The 5,499-nt window shown below is 42.7% G+C and overlaps 1 pseudogene; it reads right to left on the bottom strand.

Moving 5' to 3' along the window:
- Positions 1-661: 661 nt before the first annotated feature.
- On the bottom strand, positions 662-4,756 carry LOC137167269 (up-regulator of cell proliferation-like; annotated as a pseudogene).
- Between the last annotated feature and the right edge of the window lie 743 nt (positions 4,757-5,499).

The following is a 5,499-nucleotide window of genomic DNA, read 5'->3' on the forward strand; positions in this document are numbered from 1 at the left end:
GTACTAGTTCAATATAAGTTTGGATTTTACCTAAAATACCACACTGCCGGCCAATCATTTAGTAACTAAAACTAAAGGTTTATTGTAAAAAGAAAGAAATAAACCATAAGAGAAATGTTAAAGGGTCAAAGCAAATCAGATACATACAAATGTTTAAAAGTCCATATACATCAGGTTTCTGGGAGAATTGTGGAGTTGCAGGCTTGTACAGTTCCTCTGGCACACATCCAACACCTGGATGGGTCTAAGTCCTTCGGTTCAGTTGCAAAATGAATAGATCCAAAGGTAGGTGTGTGTCCTGTCCAGCTGGACAAGAACAAAGACAAAATGGATTCTGTGGCTTGGCCTTATATACCCTCTGGCCTTGGCCGTGCGGCCTTGTGGAATGTTATAAGAACTAAAATGGAGTCCAGAGTCACATGGGCCAATCCTGGTAACTCTTCAAGTATGCCTTTAGTTTCTTCCTGGGCCCCTTGCATCGGTGAGTGTCTTAATGAGCCATTAAGCAGGCTATTGTCCTGCCGCCATCCTATCTGGGGTACATCAAATATGTACATAACTTCCATTACAGATATAACACATGAACATAAGTATTGTCATCTTACTCTGCACATTACATCCTTTCTAACAGTACCTGACATGGCATATCTTACATTAATTATTATGATTTTGACACACTGATGTAAACCAATATGACAAATGCTCCCCTCCCCCAATCTAACCAGTGTGACAAGTTAATGATTATTATGTCACTTAACCTGATCACCAGTGTGGCCAGCTCATTGTCATGTTGATCACTATCCTCCAGGTTGGCCAGTTCAGGGGCTTTCAGGCCTTCTGTGTCTATCACGAGTATGAAATCACAGCCCAGCTCCTGCTGAAAGTTCTCTGCCACTTTAATGAGTAACATGAAGGCTCCTTGCGTATATCGGCCACTGCTCACTGCAAACTGTGGGCTGAACATGGGTTGAGGAGGGTGGATTTCCCAGTGCTCTGCACTCCCAGCACAGTTAGAACCAGCATTCTGGACCTTCCCCGCAGCTTGGTATGGAGCTAAGTCAGAACATCTGTCACCCACTGCAGTGGGATGTTGGAGGCACTCTGCTAATATTTTGCGATCACATGTTCTCTCATTCATCTAGCAGTTTAGAAAGATTTCCCCTAGCAATGCAATCTAGATTCAAAATAAACCACTTCAGGAAGTAGTGTTTCCCCAGTCCAGCTTATTGCTCAATTCCATCAATGAATTTAGCTAGGCCACAAGTAAAGTTACATTTATTCTGCTCTGTACGTAGCTCCAACCTTTTCTCTTTCAGTTTAGATTTATTGATCTCCATAGTGGCGTACCTTTGCCCTTTCATTTGGCATGGCTGTTTCTCCATTTCAGCTAACTCTTCGCAGAATTTTCTCTGGAGTCTGAGCATTTCCCACTTGTACTTTGCAATATCTTTTATTTCCCCAGTGATTTCTTTAGTCCACCCTTTTGCGCTCGGACATTCTTCACAGTCCTCATCTATTTGGATTCCTACTTTACATGCTGTCATAGCCATGTCTCCCGCATTTACTCTCTTGTGGGAAGAATTCATTATGCTTCTTATGGTGGATTGCACCTTTTTCACAAACTGTGTGTCATTTGTGGCACCATTTTTCACCAATAGGTGTGATTTGTTGAAGTTCAGCAGATAGGCTAACTTTTTAACAGGTCCTAGAGTTTCAGTGCATTTCTCATATGGAGATTGAGGATGAAGTAGAATTTAGCTGTTGATCTCTGCAGAGATGATAGCAGTATATATTCTCTCTCATTGATGCTCTAAGTAATTATGAACACTGCTGAGATTTCTGTTAAAAAGCTAAACTGCAGCCATTGCGACTCAGTGTCACCACACAGCTTTGTAACTGCGACAAGCTCTGGGAAAAGATCTGAATTCTGCCTCCCAACAGGGAAATACCAGGAAATCTCAACCAGCCCATCTGTAATTTCCTGAGGGACATTCCCAGTCTCCATGTCCTGATGGCTAAAGAAAACTTGGTGCTTCTGGGAGGGGCTGAGAAGCTTATTGAGGAGGTGGGACTTGGAGAAGCTGCAGCTCCCCATCCGCCCAAAGGAAATGAGGTGAGCACCAGACTCTCCTCCCTAAACCCTCTGCTGTCTGCCAGGGAGTGCAGCCTCCACTTCTTCACAATATCCCTCATGGCCCACAGCATTAGGGTGCACCTGGGGGTGTTGAGGACAGGTAGCAGCAGAGGGAGGGCAAACTGGCACATGGACATTTTGGACAGGATCTCCTGCTGTAGGAAACTGTTTGAGCAAAACAGAATGGTGCAGAGAACATCGAGAGGGCGCAGAGAATCAGTAGTGCCAGTGTCGCTGGGAGACAAAATTGTTTCATCGATACCCAGTTCCTTTTCTTGATTGATTCCTTATTCCTCAGATGCCGAGTATCTTCTGGCCATCCCATTCAGATCCAGGACCTTTCTCAGGAAATGCCAAGGAAAATCATCTGATGCCTGAGGTGTCTGATCTTTGCAGCTTTCTAAGATGTGGTTTAGGGTGAGTTATATTTCTCAATTTTCATCCTTTCTAGGAGTTCCTGAAGTGGTGTCTTTTTCCCTATAAAAAGGAAAATGAGATGCTCTGATGCTGGCTGGATTTGGGGAGTGGGGGCGGGGGGGGGGGCATTTATTATGTTATTTAACATCAATATGTCAAAATCATAATAATTCATATGAGATATGCCATGTCAGGCATATTAGAAAGGCTGTAATGTGCTGAGTAAGCTGATAATGTTTATGTTCATGTGTTATGGAAGTTATGGATATGTTTGATATATCTGTATTTCAACTTGTGCTGTGTCTGGGCGACATCCCAGACAGGATGACTGCAGCACTAGCCTGCTTAATGGCCCATTAAGGAAACTCACAGGTACAATGGGCCCAGGAGGTTTGGGGGAGAAACCAGAGATACACCTGATGAGTCAGCAGGACTTACTCAGGTGACCCTGGATTCCACCTTATTCCTGTAAATTTCCACAAGCAGCATGGCAAAGGCCAAAGGACATGAAAGGCAGCTGCACCACATCCATTGGCTCTTCAGTCAGTCTTCAGTCTTCACCTACTTCTGGATCAACTCATCTACAACTGAACTGTACTTAAGCTGTGAAACAAAGGACTGAGACCCATCCAGGTACTGGATGTACACCAGAGGGATTATACAAGCCTGCAAACTCCAAATTCTACTAGAAACCTGATTTATATGGACTTTCAAATCAATTGTATGTGTCTGATTGCTTTAATCATTTAACATTTTTCTTATAGTTTGTTTCTTTCCTCTTATAATAAACCTTTAGTTTTAGTTACTAAAGGATTGATTGGCAGCATGGTATTTTGGGTAAGATCCACAGAGTCCTCATCATGCGCCCTGTATTGCGATTCCTCAGAAGTATCGATGCTGCGTGGTGGCACAGAGGTGGTGTCGCCGCCGAGAATCGCATGCAACTCCTCGTAAAAGTGGCATGTTTTGGGCGAGGAGCCAGAACAGCTGTTAGCTTTCCTAGCTTTCTGATATGCCTGCCTCAGCTCTTTGATCTTTACATGGCACTGCTGCGCATCCCTGTTGTGCCCCTTCTCCAACATGCCCTGAGATATCTTCTCGTATATATCCAAATTTCATTTGCTGGCTCTGAGCTGAGCCAGAACAGACTCTTCGCCCCACAGACTGATGAGATCAAAGACCCCTGGTTGAATCCATGCTGGAGAGTGTTTGGGCCATGCAGTCGCCATGATGAGTTCAGCTACAAAGCTCTCTCCACTCTGGCTACAGAGGAAATGAAATTTCAAAATTTCACAGGGCTTGAGGGGAGGAGCTATTTCCTGTTTACGTGGCCACATTACAGCAGAGTGTGAATGTCCAGAGCGGTCACAACTAGGCATTATGGGATACCTCCCAGAGGCCAATAGCATTGATTTATGTTACGTTCTGCCTACACTGATGCAAATTCAACCCATGGAATTCGATTTGCATGCTACACCACTTGCAGAGGTAGTTTTAGTAGGTCAACTTTTACCGTGCTTTAAATCGATGGAAGTAACATGCCAGTATAGGCGCATACTTTAGGAGTTCAATGTGTGACTTTACATCAACCTCCATTGCCAGTGTAGACCAGGCCTTAGTCATTGTTAATATATTATATAGCTGCTACAAATATAGTTGAAATTAATTATATTTAATCGTGTGTGTGCATATATACTAGTGAAATTTTAATAATATATTTATTGTTTATTATTTATCCAGTTCTAATAACAAGTTGCTTGGTGCCAGCTGTAACTTAAGTAAATATTCTGATTCCTACACTTTATACCTACATTTGTCTTAACATCTGAACAAAGCTGCCAACAAAATACCAAACGTATCTTTTCTACAGACAGACATTTGTTTGAGAAAACAGATCTTGTTCCAAAACAAGCCAAACTTCAAGGGGAAAAACATGAAGCTTTGTAATCCATTTATAACACAATAGACCATTTAGCAGTTCACCCTTTAGAGTTGAACAGTGTATTTTACTTGGCAAGTAAAAGTGCAAGTAAATTTGTTATAAAGCATAGCTAAAAAGGTTTTTCTAGAAATAACACTTTAGGCACTATGAAAGCCAGGACCATGAATGGCCAGTTCGGACCTTCTGAACAAAAATTAAAAGATGGTTTATTTTAGTTAAACCTACCTTTTATTTTTCCTCACAGGACATTCTTCAGGGTGCATCTATTGTGCAGTGCCAGCTGTCCTACCTTCCCAATCTTTTATATGTGGAACTGCAGGGTGGACTATAGACTTTGAGTACAGATCTGCAGTGTGTGTATGCTTTTATAGTCATGTATGTATTGTGGGGCAACAAAAATAGCATGGCATAGAATAAGGAATCACGCCCCCTCCAGCACCGAGTAGTCCAGGGAATGACACTCCCATCACCCTCTCCACAGATGCATCCTCTCTTTTTAGAAAGCGAAGAGAGACAACACCACCATCCCCAAATTGTGTCCAGCTTCCAGGGGAGGAGACTCCGACTCCTTCCCTCAGCTGAATCTGATTTAAAGGGTACATCTTCTACTGCATCCAAGTCTGTTCATTGGCAAGGGGCAAGGAAATCAGCCCTCCTGCCTAAAGTATCAAAAATATGCAATAAATATATATTGTACAAAAATATGCCCTAGATGGGAATTGTACCTATAATAAATAATATTTATACAGTGCTTTTCATCAGTAGAGCTCAGAGTGCTTTACAAAGGAGACCAGGATCACTATTTCTATTTTACAGAGGGGAAACAATTTGTCCAGGTCACCTAGCAGGCCAGTGACAGAGACAGGAATAACACCCAGGTCACCTCAAACCTAATCCAGGGTGCTATCTTCTAGGCTACACTGTACCTCCTATAATATTTATTCAGTAGCCCCACTAGCCCACTGTAACTCCTGGCACCTCAGCATTGGTCTGACCTAGTATGGCT

Source organism: Emydura macquarii, unplaced genomic scaffold, assembly GCF_026122565.2.
Source record: "Emydura macquarii macquarii isolate MOO-44397 ecotype Brisbane River unplaced genomic scaffold, CSIRO-AGI_Emac_v2 contig_2900, whole genome shotgun sequence".
NCBI classification, from domain to species: domain Eukaryota; kingdom Metazoa; phylum Chordata; order Testudines; family Chelidae; genus Emydura; species Emydura macquarii.